Here is a 16,447-nt window from a genome sequence, read left to right as displayed (position 1 = left end):
GATCTCATGTCTGTTGATTTTGATTTAGGCTCCATTTTAAAATGTAGTTCAGATTTTATGTTGAATTATTATTTATCCCACACTACATTGCTTTGCAAAATGTGTGAAAATGAGCTGTTGGACAGGATGCATTTTTGGATTCCACTTCTGCCCAAGAAGCTGTAGTTTGTGTATGATTTTAGTTTCATGCTAGAACTGATACTGATCTAAATATTTGTTGTACCTTATTCTAATATCAAAGGTCTGTTGGTCACCGATATCATGTTGGAGCAATTTACAATGCTAGGCAGGCCATCAAGCATGTTACTTCTCAGACAGGCTGCCATAACAGATAGTGCTGACAGAAATTGAAAACTTTGTGTTAGCAGAACAAAATAAAAAAAGTAGTGGATGAAAGATGCTTTCTGTGGCCTATCCAACATCCATTTTGATAGACATTTACTATGTTATAAAATCAGAATTATCAGTAGCTCAACAGGTTGCACACTCACCTTTAGTGCTGGAAGATCATAAGATTCGGGTTCTATTCCTACCTCAGGTACTTGGATTGATTTTCCATTACTGTCACTGCAGTGTGGCTTAAGTGAGTTGCTGCACTACTGAGTGCGACATCCTTGGATGAGATGTTAAGCTGAGGTCCCATCTGCTTGAGCTGGTGATGGCTTAGGTGGATGTAAAAGATCTCAGAGCACTTATCAAAGAGTAGGAGAATTTCCCTACCCTGGGATTCAGCAAAGTTCATGTAGGCTTTGCATGAAGCCTACATGGAGTTTACATATGTATGCATAGTGAACAGCAGTGCTAATTACATATTCATGTCACACACCGTGTTTAAACGTAAACAAGTGCAATTTGGAAACTGTGTAAAGCAACACAGATAGCAAAACTGTTTATATCAGAGCACAGTAAGTTAGTGGGATTGTGCAGAATGCCGCAGTGATTACCAGGGATTAGGATTTAGTTACATATATGGTCCAAATACAGTACAGGACAGTGTATACAGTTCAGAGTATTGAGAAATCCCATTGCAGGCATTCTGTGCAGAAGTTGTAAATGATCTGTAAGGGTACATGGACTGCCATGTAAAATAGACACTCGGGGGAAGTGTGTGTATTGAATGGGGACACAGATGAATTGTAGGAATGAACACAGGGAAAGAGGAAGGTGAAACAACCTAATGTCCAGCAGATGAGAGCATGTCAATGGAAGACGGTTGTTGCAGCAATGCCAAATCCCATATCAGTATGGTACAATATGGACTGCACACTGAAAATGTGTATTATGTGACTGTCGCAAAAGATGACACAACAATGGGGAAGATGTCTTTGTGAGATAAGCATTCTTACATGAACAATGCAGAGGACATCTGTCAGGGATGTTATATACAGTTGGAGTAGGGTGCATATTGTGAAGCTGTGCAAAATGATTTGCCTGAATATGAGTGTACTCTCAGCAGAGGTCTCCAACAACTGGGACACAGGTAAAGGCTCATGGACAACAGTAAAAGAAGCATGCACACTCATGGACAATATCAGAATAATACCACTAGTAATCCTATGTCACTGACATATGTGATTTTGAGTGATCAGAGATGGTTCTGCACTAACACGCTTGTCCAACTATTATGACATGTCTGCACTCTATGAGGGTAATCCCGCACATTGTCCTGACACCATAACATCTGCTGGTGGTGTTAGGAGGGACATTGCTATACCTGTATTTCACATTATGAGCAATACAGGCTAGTTGACTGGTGTGCATGTCATATACATGTGGCACAATCCACACTGTCATGAATGTTATCCATGCGATTAATGTTGTCAAACAGCTATGTATGTACTGTGTGTATCACCAGAGCAGGTATCACACATGCATCTGTTGTAACAATTTGATGGGGGTTCCACACCATAAGACAGTAAGCTAAGCAATAATAATTAAAAAAAAAATAATAGTAAGCAACAAAAAGAATATGTAGGTATGGCCAGTAAGATGCATGACAGTCTCTGTGGCAAAGGTGGTACATTTCAGTTACATATCACTGGCAGATGTATAGGGAGTTACATGAAGATGTGCATTGTACCCAATAATTGGTGTGATGAAGGTTATGAACTGAGGAAGTATTATGGCCTGTGATGTGGATGTCCTTCACATACTCAGTAAGTGTGTTACATACAAGGTTTAGTCAGCACTGTGGCCACATGCTGGTGTATGTTCCACATACCATCTGCCCCAGGACACAGGTCACATATCCATTGGTCTGATTATAGGTTGTGATGTCTACTTTATCCTTGAGTTGTGTGTTTGTTTTCATGATTTAACAAATCCCCCCCATGTTTTCGTTTCATTGCAGTTGTTGTCATGGCTGTGACAGCAATCTTTAGCGTGTATTGATACTGGCTGTATTATGTTATTATCACAGTTGGAGCCAATGATTGCCCACACTCTGTAGTCTTTCAGACAGCTGTTTAGACATAGGATGTGTATGTCATTCATGACATCTGTGACTTAAATAATGGACAGGAAAGGGCCTAGCAAACAGCCCTGATGTATGGACCTTGTCACTGGACCTGAGATATAGGTCACTTCACACATTTCAACATATTTAGATGCCACATGTGTGATACAGTGGTCTACACTTGGTGATATAGTGTTTATGGCTACATCTGACAGTGTTGAGTGAACACCTCAATACAAATTCGTGTCAAATGCCTTGGGTTTGTCAAATTCAAAAGGATGATAATGTTGTCATCATGCATGCCCTCAATCACCTCTTTGAGGACATCTAACAGATGTAACAGGTATGATCTAGCATTAACAACTCACATAGGTGTGTTGCACACAACCGGGATATTACTAGTGTCCATTTTGAAAAGGTCCATGATGACATGTTGGTCTACCTCAGAGATGAGGAGAGTCAAGATGTGTCTATACATGCATTGGGTGCTGCCCCCCCCCAACTCTGATGGATTCATGTTGATGTGCACCCTTTTACAGGAACATAGCCTGTGTGAATGGTGCGTTGAAGTGTGTATTCAACCATGTCAGGAAGGTGTGTGTGCTAAGTCATGTTATAGGTGATCTGTGATGTTGTCATGGCCCATTGATTCTGAGTGATAGGCCTGGTTGAAGGTAAGACAGTGCATACTGCCAATCTTGAACTGGCTTAGGGTTTGGACACAGTCCCCCACACAGGTATTATTGAGAAACTCTCCCAGCTGGGGATTAACCCTTATGTCACTAGATGGGTAACCAAGTTGGCTCACCGACAGAACACATACTATGAAAGTTGGTAAATCAACCTGTACCAGTATAGAGCTGTCACCATTAGTGTACCCCAGGGATCTGTGCATGGCCCTTTACTGTTTCGAATCCATTTCTTGACAGCTTATGCTAAAGTATATGACCTTTAGCTTACTGCATTTGCTGATGCTTGCATATTAAGTGCAATCACTGAGTCCACCAATGATGATAACATAGGAGGAGCTAACAAAGAGAAATGATTGGTGACAAAGTCACATAGTCAACAAATAAATGCAGACATGTGTCTTCATCTTGTCCTTCTGCAAAGTGGAATTTCCTGCTAATTACAGCATTGGCAACATTCCCACTATGCTGAAATCCAGTGATGCAAGACCTGGGAACACACATTGATAGCAATCCGAACTTTGACCACCAAGTATCCACACTGATATTAAAAGCTTATGTTGTGCACATCATAAGTCATGCCATCGTATTCAATTCTGAGGATTATATAACAGAACTGTACTTCATCAGAACACTAATAGAGTATAATGTTCCCTTTTACATGTACCTCACCAGACACATGCAGCACCTGGAGAGACCACAGGGTTTTCTCACCAAGAAAACACAGGGTCTACAACGCATGGCATGATGTATGTGGATAGACTGAAAGCCATGTCACTATAATCTGTATCTTATAGGATGAGTTGACTTCTGCTTGGCCTCCAGGCCAGTCTCTGACCCTGCCTTGGTGGGAATGGTGCACATCCACAAATCAGATATAACTGATGATGTCAACATTGTCTAGTGAGAAGAATATGGTAATAGCAGTGTCCCACATGCTGGTTGTAAAGGCAGTCTCTAATGTCAACCAAGTGCACAAACACACAGGCACACCCCAGTTGACTACAGCGAGAATAGAACCCCTGCCTAAACAAAAGAACTGAACACCAGCAGCCTAACAAACTCGGAACTTTCATAACAAAACAAAAAACTTGGAGATAAAAACAGTCACAGTTTAGCGCTTTCGTCTTACATAAAAAGAAAACATGATCACAGCCATGAAACTGGAAGTGAAAACAATTTTTAAAGGAAATTCATGAAAACACCCCCCAAAAAAACACCAAATCAGGTGTCAGGGACCACTAAAGCCCAGGAAAGTCTTAAAGAGACCGTAAATACAGAATGAATAATACTATTTACAACATGGAAGCTCTCATTTTAAAAAACAAACAGATTGTTGGCTCCAATAAAGGCTGTCACTCCAAAATGTTCCTCTTTTCAGGGGAACAGGTCAATCACAAGCACTTCACTTAACCAGTAGAACACATGTGAAAATATCCAAAAGTTGAAGTTTATTCACAAACAAAAAAATACAATATATTAAGCGCTTTCATCTCCAGTCAGGAGACTTCATTAGAATCCACATCCAAAAAGCTAAGCACATTTTATATCAGACCACATATCATTTAATTGGCCATTATTTAAAATTTAATCATTTTAAGTTCACTAATAGAAAAGCCATCATTAATCCCTGGCAATTGTGTGACATCCATTCTAAGTTGCAACTATTTGTTCTCCAGTCCCCTGTTTAGGCAGCTGCTTGTACTTGTTCCAAAATAAAAAAAAACTTAAATCTTTTAAAATCTAGACAGGATAGGGAATGCCTCTCCAGGGTTCTGTTGCTGTCAGCCTTCTGTATACTATAAATATGCTGATAGATCCTTTTGTTGAGGGCATTGTTGGTTTTGCCTATATAAAACACTTGACATTGGGTGCAAACTACGATTTGTTCCACTCTTTCAGAACAGCAGTAAAAGGTGCCCCAATCTTTATGTTTTATGATAATGTCCACTAAGGAACCCATATAATTGTTCTCCGTGTAACAACACTGAGGACATATCTGACATTTCAGAGTCACCAGAAGTTTGGAAATGGGGTCAAGACGAGATCTTTCCAATAAACTTTTGATGATGTGCTTCCTTTTGCATGTAAATGTGGCCTGACTATTGACCAGCTGTTGGGTCCCTTTGTCACAGGAAAGAACATGCCAGTCCTTGCAAATAATCTGCTCAATATTTTTAATATCCAGGGAATATTGAAGGATCATGCAGTTTTGATCAGTGAATTTATTAATATCCTTCTGGGTAAACCTGGTAGAGTTGCAAACACAACTCCACCAATCGAACTTACAATGACACAAACAATTGCCACCGGCTTCACAATACAGGGTATATCCTGTAAAAAACTGTAGTTGCCAGAAATAACAAAGTGGTAAACTGATGTAAAAGATGCACGAAATGCAAAATCGTTACGCCAAAATTTATTCCACATAGGACAAATACAGCAACCTAGGATTGAGCGCGCTTTCTTCTGTATACCAGACTTCATCAGAATCCAACTACATAGCTGTCACCTGCCATTAAATACTGAATTCACACCCAGATTATTCAATTAAACAATCAAATACTTAAAATTATCATATAATAATACATTGCTGTACTTTGAATACTTTTGTGTTATTATGTGATTGTGTATTAAAAACCATATTTAATATTAAAGCTAAAAACTCTTGAACCTCGTACAGCTATACTTAAAACTTTTTTTAAAATTTTTTGTGTTAATATTATACAGAATAATGATGTGTGCAAAAAAAATTGTAACATTTTGTGTGACCACTCAGTACTACATATTTATAAATGCTGATGTGTATGAATAATAGAATAAATATATTTAATGCTGCAAGAATAATACTACGCGGCATAGGTATCATCTAATCAAATATTAATAAACCTACATCCATTTACAATTCTATACTTGTATTATATACATAATAATATACATAGTAAAATTAATAAAATTAATGAACAATATTAAAACATTAATCAATAAGTGCTATTAACCACATCAATAAACACAAAATAAATTAGGTATAAATGTTAATGTTAATATTAAGTATGCCATGATAACAATTATGTAGGCATAGATGTATATATGTGTGTACACATCAATAATAGTGCAAATTGAAACAATTTTCTATACTGTTATATATTATTGTATAAGTTTTGGGTTATTGGCCAACAATTTCAAGGCCGGTTTAATAGAAAGGTGGTCGTTCAGTCCATTTGGACCACAAGCGTCCAGTCTGAGTTGCCACATTAATTCTTTAAATTCTAACTGGGATTCCCAGTCACCACCTCTATCCCACATATTGACCTCTTCCAAAACCCAAAACTTAATATTGGTGTTAACACAAGTCTTGCAATGCCTATACAGTGCATTATTCTCATTGCATTTATTAATATCCCTTGTGTGTTCGTAAATGCGTTGCTTCAATTTGTGTTCAGTCTTGCCTACATAATATTTGTCACAAAACAAACAGAGAGCTAAATAAACCACTCCTTTTGTTTGGCATGTGAAATAACCTCTACTTTTTAAATTTACATTTAATTTTTTCAAAGAAAGTTTCTTGCTGTTCAAAATAAATGTACATTGACCACATCTTCCACACTTATGAGTCCCCACCTTCCGTTGTGTTCCTCCCCTGTTCGGAGTCTTCTTTCTCTCGAATAATTCTTTAAAATTTGTATTTCTCCTAAATCCAAACCTTAATGGTTCTTGGAAAACTGTGCTATCAGTATTAATTTTGGAAAACATTTTCCAAGCTTCATCTATACCCCGTTGTATCCAATGTATACCTTTAAAATATGTTAACATTAAACGGGGCATTTCCCTAGTACTTTGATTAATACTGTGTGTAACCATAAAATCAGTAATAGGTGCACCGTCTTCCTGTAAATTAGTGGTTAAAAGTGGATAGTAGTGGGAATTTCTTTTCTTTAAAACATCACGCTTTACATTCTTTGTAAGCTTAGTTGGATAACCCCTCGCCTTAAATAACTGTTGTATAAAATCCAATTTGACTTTACATGTATCATTGTCACTTGTCATCCTGGATGCCCTGATCATTTGTCCTTTGACTATGTTCTTCCTTAAGTACAGGGGATGGTCACTATCAAAGTGGACATATGAATTGGAGAAACATTTTTTTCTAAAAATCTTGGATTCGTACATATTTTTTAACTTGTTTTTTGTTATTGTTACATCAAGATAATTCACATAATCTGTATGATGTTCAAATGTAAATTCTAAAATACAAGTTGTAGTATGTAAGTATTCAATAAATTCCGCCACTTCTTCCACATTGCCTTTCCACACTATAAAAATGTCGTCCAAAAATCTAAAGTATGAGACGACAAATTTCCAAAATTTTGATTTGAAAACAAATTCTAACTCCCAAAACAACATAATGATGTTAGCATAGGTGGGGGCACATGAAGATCCCATGGCCACCCCCCCTATTTGCTGATAAATGTCGCCCTGGAAAAAAAGGTAATAATTTTTCAGGACCAATTCCATGTTCTCAAGTAAAAGTCGAAAATCATGTGAATTTAGGGTCTTAAATTCTGTCAACATGTATTCAAACCATGTTAAACCCAATTCATGAGGAATTACTGAAAAAAGATCCTTCACATCTATGGTGACAAATGTATATTTCTCATCATATGTAACTGTATTGAATTTCCTTAAAAAATCCCAGGAGTCTATCAATAAATGATGGTAACCTTCCTGGAAATTTTTAGTTTTCTGTCTATAAAGATCGCTAGGGGTTGTGTCTTAGAATATTGGGAGGTTACAATAGGCCTTAAAGGGGGGTTGTGGATGTCCTTATGTATTTTCGGGATGCCGAATATTTCTGGTATCACAGGTTTGGGTACTCTTAGATAGTTATATAGATCCACATCTATGAGTCCCTGTAATAAATTGTCTTCTAACCATATGTCTATCTTTTTGTAACTAATATTCATTTCATTCCTAGAAGATATTCTATATCTATTACCAGTGTGTAAAATTTCCAGCATCCTATCTACATAATCCCAATGATCCATAAGGACTACCCCCCCACCCTTGTCAGGCTTCATAATCCTTATTTTCTCATTTGTCTGTAACATCTTTAATATACCTATTTCTTCTTGTGTTAAATTGTTGTATGCACCTATACCATCGTCTTTATCAAACCCTTCCCTAATCATATGTGTAACGTAACTCTCAAAATTCAAAATGTCATGCTGTAAGGGAGGATTAAAATAGTTTTTCACTTCAGCACGTTGATTACATTGTTTTCATCCTTGTTGAATGTTGCTTTAAAATGTAAATTCCTTGCAAAAAGTTTTACATCCAACAAAATTCTTTCTATTCCTGGCCTTTTTACAGGAATGAAAGTAAAACCTTTTGAGAAAAGACTGAAAAAAGGGGGTGAAACTTCCACGTCTGTAAAATTGTAAATGAAAAAATTATTTTCTTCCTTAACATCACACCGTATGGTGTTGCAATTATCTTCGTGAAAGGAAAATGACTCAATTCCCCTTATTGTTTCATTCTCAGAACCACATATTTCCTCATACCCTTCTTGACAGTTCAAAGGTTCGTGACTAAAATGAACTACATTCTGAACCTCAACTACTGTTAATTGTTCCTTCGCCTCGTTCGTACATGTGTGTTCCCTGCTGCTTCCGCATATGAGAAAGGGTAATATTGTTTCCGTATCCTTTCGGACCTTCTCACCCCCACCATATGTTCCCCTAAAGGGTGGTACTGATCTACCTCCCTTTCTTCAAATGAATCACTGAAGCCATAATTGGAACCTACTTGTTCATGTTCATTTTCCTGTGTCTGGGTCCCATGTGGGTAGTGGGTTTCCCTATCAAATGTTGTATTATAAGCAACATTTCCTCCATATGTATTTCTTCCATATAACTTATTTTTAAAATGTTTATTAGGGTCAACATATGCTTTACCCTCCTTATATTCAAATAAATCCCATTCTATCTTTCCTAATTTCCTTTTATAATTCTTGGCCATACTCAAATCAACATTGTGTAATACTTTAAAATACACATCCTTGTATTCATGTATAGAAAACATTAAATCCTTAGTGATCTCAGCTTGCAACACATCAATTTGTTTTTTGATTATTTCTAACAGTTCAGTATTACTACAAATCATGGCTTTTAAAATAGAAATGCCACATTCATTTAAAATATCCGATATAGTTTTAAACAAACTTTCATTCCCCTTAATATTGTTAGGATATTTATTTAACCGTAACCCTTTTGGTACAATGTTTTGTTCGATGCACCGTGTTAGGTACCAATTATCCAAACATAAACTTTTATATTTAAGTAAATCTACCTCGAATTGTTTGCATTTGTCCTTGTAAATAAAATTGTTCTTCGGTGTTTGTTCTTTTACTGCTGTGGCTACGGAGAAAGATTTCCCAAGCCATTCACTGAAGGATATGTCTTTGTAAGCGTCCAGACCTCTCCTTTTGTCATGTACCGGGCTTCCGTTGGATCCGACACAAGCTTGTTGGTCCGGGCGTTCACACGTACTTCTCCCGTGGTTAGGAAGTCCTCCTTCACGGTCCGTACCAGTCTGTGGTGACATCGCCCTCCGACTCCTTTGGGGGCTTCCCTGGCCACAGAGAATCGAATCACTGACGCTTTGCGAATTGCCTGAACCATTTCCATTTTTGGTGTGGTTGTTGATAAGTTCCACGAGCTGGCTTAATAACGAATTATCATCCATCGGAGACCCTTGTAAAGCTGGCAGTTTTACTAGGAAACTGCAAACACAACTCCACCAATCGAACTTACAATGACACAAACAATTGCCACCGGCTTCACAATACAGGGTATATCCTGTAAAAAACTGTAGTTGCCAGAAATAACAAAGTGGTAAACTGATGTAAAAGATGCACGAAATGCAAAATCGTTATGCCAAAATTTATTCCACATAGGACAAATACAGCAACCTAGGATTGAGCGCGCTTTCTTCTGTATACCAGACTTCATCAGAATCCAACTAGATAGCTGTCACCTGCCATTAAATACTGAATTCACACCCAGATTATTCAATTAAACAATCAAATACTTAAAATTATCATATAATAATACATTGCTGTACTTTGAATACTTTTGTGTTATTATGTGATTGTGTATTAAAAACCATATTTAATATTAAAGCTAAAAACTCTTGAACCTCGTACAGCTATACTTAAAACTTTTTTTTTAATTTTTTGTGTTAATATTATACAGAATAATGATGTGTGCAAAAAAAATTGTAACATTTTGTGTGACCACTCAGTACTACATATTTATAAATGCTGATGTGTATGAATAATAGAATAAATATATTTAATGCTGCAAGAATAATACTACGCGGCATAGGTATCATCTAATCAAATATTAATAAACCTACATCCATTTACAATTCTATACTTGTATTATATACATAATAATATACATAGTAAAATTAATAAAATTAATGAACAATATTAAAACATTAATCAATAAGTGCTATTAACCACATCAATAAACACAAAATAAATTAGGTATAAATGTTAATGTTAATATTAAGTATGCCATGATAACAATTATGTAGGCATAGACTACTGACTATTGACCAGCTGCTGGGTCCCTTTGTCACAGGAAAGAACATGCCAGTCCTTGCAAATAATCTGCTCAATATTTTTAATATCCAGGGAATATTGAAGGATCATGCAGTTTTGATCAGTGAATTTATTAATATCCTTCTGGGTAAACCTGGTATAGTTCACAAAGCCACCCTTTATGATAGCTGCATACCTCTCCATTCTCCCCTCCCATACCTCAGCTTTAACACTGCCCAAAAGGGAGATGGGGGTATCCTTGGTCAAAAATCTGTTTTTAAGGACTGAGAATTCATCTAGACAAATGGCATAATTAGAAGTCAGTCCTGAAACTTTGATAAATTTACTTTTCACACTTCCTTTCCTTTTGTGGAAAGGATGACAACTTGTGAAGTTGGTGACATCAGCAATGTCTGGTGAGGAGAATATGGTAATAGCAGTGTCCTATATGCTGGTGTAAAAGACTCTCTCTAATGTCAAACAAGTACACACACACACACACACACACACACACACACACACACACACACACACACACACACACTTGACTGCAGTGAGAAAAGAACCCCTACCTAAAAACACAGACTACAGAACTCAATACTTTACGCAAGCACCATGATACAAGTCTGACTTTTACAAGGCTGCAGGACAACTTATAGTGGATGACATCAGGAGTGGATGTTGGAGAGAAGATGTTGGGATACCTGCATGAAATGGATGTGTAGGCATGTGTAAGTATCAAAATAAAGCCAGTCCATGGGATTGGAGTGGTAACTGTAGGATACACACTTATGGTCTTCTGGCTACATAGACACACACACACACACACACACACACACACACACACACACACACACTTGACTGCAGTGAGAACAGAACTCCCTACCTAGATAAGTGCACAAATTACAGAGCTCAGTACTTTACACAAGCTCCAAGGCACAAGTCTGATTTTTACAAGGCTGCAGGACAACTTATAATGGATGACATCAGTAGTGGATGTTGGAGGGCAGATGTTTGGAGGTCTTCATAGGAGGTTACTAGGTTAATGACACTAGGGCTTTTACAAACCTAGCCATGTAAAAACCTGAGTAACTTTATTGATCATAGTTAGATGGTCATTGTTAGCAGAGTGATTTTGTGATCACCACCGACTGCCCCTGCCCATGAGAGACATGGGTGCTACCCCTGGGGTGAATTTACAGTCAGCCATCCAGTTATCAAGTTTGCATTTGAATAGGGTCATTGAGGAGCTCTGCTTTACATGGAGTGGGTGCCTACTCCAGAGGAGTGACAATCACTGGGAGATGCATCTGTCTCTCCAGCATGTTCTGTTTATGTAACAGGCTAGGTTGAGGTCCATGAAGCAAATTATTCTTGTCCCATTTAATTTGTGATTGTCCAACATTTACATTAGGGCAGGTCCGAGACTGCTCTGTAGACCAGGCACAGGTTGCCTCTCAGCAGCCTATATAATGCTGAGTACTATGACAGGACTTTCAGTGTATGTCATGTTTCAGAGGCCATGTTTTTTTTTTGGTCAGAAATCTCTGTGATCTCAACAGTTCCTGCAGGTGTCTGGTGAGGTACATACAGAAGGTAGCATTGTACTCAATTAGTGGTCTGATAAGGGTAGAGTACAGTGGAGCTATGACTCCCATGGTCTTGGATGTGTTAACCTTATTTATGAGATGTGTGATGTAGAATGCTTTTCTTACCACTATGGACACATAGTGATCGAAGTTTAGATTGCTATCAACCTGTGTTCCCAAGTCTCGCACCACTGAGTTTGTGCTTAGAGTAATTAGCAGGGGCTACTACTTTGCCAAAGGGGACAATGAGGCATTTTTTGTGTTAAGATTCAGTCCGTGAGTTTGGCACCAATCATTCGTCTTTGTCAGCCCTTTCTGTAATATGTTAACATTGTTGGTATGATTGTGCCCAGTTTGCAGTCATCTGCAGACTTGGTAAGTCACAGGCCAACTACCTTCGCATGGACTTCAGAGAAGTACTTTACAAACAACAGAGGGCCCAGCACAGATCCTTATGGTACTCCACTGGTAACTGGTCTACTGGTGGAGGGGGACTCCCTAACTTTGATAGTGTGTGTTCTGTCTGTGAGCCTGTTTGCTACCCATCTAGTAATATATGGGTTAATTCCCAGCTGGAATAGTTTCTCTATAATACCTCAATGAGGGATTGTGTCAAAGGCTTTAGCTAAATCAAGATAGGTGGTATGTACTGCTTTTCTCTTATCCAGGGCTTTGGTGACATTCTCAAAGATGTCTACTAGGTTTAATAAGCAAGATCTACCTTTGACAAAACCAAACTGGGTCAGGTCAAGAGTTTTGAAGGTAATCTGTGTCATTGTGGATAAGGTCAGTGATTCTTTCCATAGCCTTGCAGGTAAGGCTAGTTACACTTTTGGGTTGATAGCTCCCAGGATCAGTTGATGGCTGCATAGGCATTATTTATTTATTTATTTAAGTTTGATGACCGGGGAAGTCCACAGGGCCAAGAAGAGCCCATTTTCAGTGGAGGCCTGGGGAGAAAAGCTCCACAATAATTGCAGGTTACATTTCACATGTTACAAAAGGACATAGTTCATACAGCTAATTAAACATTTACAGATAAGCTCCATGATATTTGCAATTGGGTTGTCACAATGTTACAAAAATGAAAAGACATAATTCAATGCAGAAATTACATTTACATAAAGTGAATATTTTTGTTATAAACTCAATTGTAGATTTAACATTTTAAAATATATAGCTACTAGCCATTAGTAGGTTAGGAAAATATTATGCATGGAGAGGGTAATAGTATATTTCAGATTAGAGAGTATAGTACAATAGATATTAGAGAGAAAATTAGATGTTCATTGTGCATACAGCTGCAGTCATAACAGATGGGTTATCCTGCCGTCAGGCGGGTCCTCGGTCGGCCAAATTCCAAAGTCTAGGTCTGGCATCGGTTGTCATCGCTTCTTCCCTGACATCAGTGCGGCAGGGGTATAAAAGAGCCAGCCGATGCCATCTTCTTCAGTCTTTCTTGCCGCTCGGTGCCCGAAGCAGAAGCAGTTCGCAAGTGCCGGTCGGCCAGCTCCTGAGATTTATGAAAATATTTCAGCCGAAGTCTTCTTGAAAGCTAAGTAACCCGTTGAAACTTTTCTTGCCTCAGACCGATGTCAGACAAAGTTAATAATTGCATTTCATGTGGGAAGCAAATACCGCATAAGGATTTCCACTCTTTCTGTATTCCTTGCTTAGGCCCAGACCACGACGTCTCAGCTTGCCGTTTTTGTGCTAGATTCAACAAACGCACAATTAAGCGTCGGGCAGAGTTCGCCCTTCACTATTTTGGTAAAAAATTTTATTATATTATGTCTTCGGATACTCCGACTCCAGTTTTGAGTAAAAGACGCAAAGATAAGGACCGACATACGAGGTCCGCGACTTCTACTGACACCACGCTGAGGCCGACTACCAGTTCTCCGGTTCTCAGCGAGGCGCCTACGCAGCCCCTGAGTACCGATGACACTTCATTACAGGTGTCTTCAGTACCTGAGGTCGCAGGCTCCTTGGTAACCATTCCAACTACAGATACCGACACCACTCTTGGCGGGAAAACTCAGAGTTTAGACAGGCCTGCCATTTCTCAAGGGGTCTTCAGGCCTTCCTCCTTCTCTATTAAAGCTTTCACAAAATCTAAAGCAGCCATGAAAACTAAAAAACAGGGACCTCAGACCCCCTCTCAAGGCCCCATGCCTAAAAAACAGATGCTCAAAATGGCTGAGGATTTGATTACTCTTATCAGGGGTTCTCAATCCCCCTCGGACAAAAGGCCCAGATTAGAGGAAGACTACCCTTCCTCAGATCAAGCTTCTATTACCTCTGAACATTCTGCGGACCAGGACTATACCTATTCTCCTTTTGAAGACTCTGATGCAGAGGAGTCTATTCCCTCGGTCTCCCCACCTGAGGACTACTCTTTTGGGGAAACCCTGCATACTTTGAGGGAACACTTTCACTGGGAAGGCCAAGATTACTCAGATTCCAAGAAAAGGCTCAGGGATTTTCTCTTGCTCCCCCAGCATAGGCCCCTGGCTGTCCCTCCTGTTTTAGATATATTAGATGATGTGTACACAGAAGCCAGCCTCAACCCAGATTCTTTACCTCCAGCTCCTGTTAAACCAGGCAGGTATTACCGGGCTCCTGATTCACACCAGTTCCTATACAAAAGCCATACTGCTGACCCAGAAACTATTTCACAGGGTCCCAAGGGAATTAACGCCTCTACTGCTAAAAACCCATTACCTTCAGAGAGAGATTCCAGAGCTTTAGAAAGGTGGGTGAAAAAGGTGTATACCTCGGCCACTTTAACCATGAGGGCATTAAACTGTCAGTTTCATATCTTAAAGTATCAACAGTTTTTGTTATCTCAGTTGAAAAGCAAAATGACACAACCAGAACAACCAGATTTAAAAGAGTTGCAGGATTTATTGCATGGTGCAGAGCAAGTGGGTAAACATACCTTGCAGTGTGATTTTGATGCTTTAGAGGCCTCATGTAGAGCTGCTGTTACAGGGTCTGTCATACGTAGACATGCTTGGCTCAAAGAGCAAGCCTTACCAGATCATGTCAAACCTAAATTACTAGATGCACCTCTTCAAAAAGATGTATTGTTTGGTGTTAAAGCTGAGGAGGTACTAAAGAAAATGGAGGAAAAAGCGAGATCAATACAAACAGTGAAAGATTTCCTACAGGTACAACCTCCACGTTTCAGCAGAAACTGGCCTTCAAAAAATTGGTCCTTTCCAGCCACGGACAGACCTCAAAGAGGCAGATACAGACGCCCGAGGGGTAGAGGGCAATCTCAAGGATCATTCAGAGCCAGACAATGGCAAGCACCAACCCCAAGAGGTGGAGAAAATAGATCACAGTCATTCAGAAAACAGACACAGTGACTTCCCCCTTTACCTGCCAAGCAAAGCTTTAATGGCAACACCTTTGGGTGGAAAACTGGCATTATTCTCAAAAAATTGGCATATTGTCACAAAAGACAAATGGATTCTGGACATTATAGACAGAGGCTACAGATTCCACTTTCACACCCTTCCAAAAATGAGAGGCATGCCAAACCTGCCACAAAATCAAAGGGCAGAGGCACAAAAACAAATTTCAGCTCTCATGGACATGAAAGCTATTCAAGAGGTACCTGCAAAAGAACAAGGTCAAGGGTTTTATTCCAGACTATTCCTGGTACCAAGGAAAGACAAAGATTGGAGACCTATTTTAGACCTATCCATCCTAAACACATATTTACAGGTACTAAAATTCAAGATGCTCACATTACAGCAGCTTCTTCCCATGCTGGGCAAGGAGTCTTGGCTGGTAACGTTGGACCTCAAGGAGGCATACCTGCATGTCCCTGTCAGACAAGATTGCAGAAGATACCTCAGATTTCTTGCAGGTTCAACCCATTATCAATTCTCTGCATTGCCCTTTGGCTTATCTCCTGCACCCAGAGTGTTTACGAAATGCCTGGCATCAGTAATTGCCTTCTGCAGACTTCAAGGAATACAGATATACCCATATCTGGACTACTGCCTGATCCAAGCGGACAGCAAGGACATACTTCTGAAACACCTGGCATTGAACTTTCTGGGATACACAGTCAACAAAAAGAAATCAAAACTAA

General features: G+C 39.0%; 1 protein-coding gene across 1 annotated transcript in view; it reads left to right on the top strand.

The window, feature by feature from the left end:
- The window catches only part of NUDT13 (nudix hydrolase 13), a 680,399-nt gene that overhangs the window by 446,778 nt on the left and 217,174 nt on the right, over positions 1-16,447 (top strand). The gene's annotated exons all lie outside the window — the stretch shown is intronic.

The sequence above is a fragment of the Protopterus annectens genome, chromosome 14.part0 (genome assembly GCF_019279795.1).
Source record: "Protopterus annectens isolate FY-2018-M chromosome 14.part0, PAN1.0, whole genome shotgun sequence".
Lineage (NCBI taxonomy): Eukaryota > Metazoa > Chordata > Ceratodontiformes > Protopteridae > Protopterus > Protopterus annectens.
Note: the sequence above shows the minus strand (reverse complement) of the source record. Positions and strands in the feature narration are given on the sequence as shown.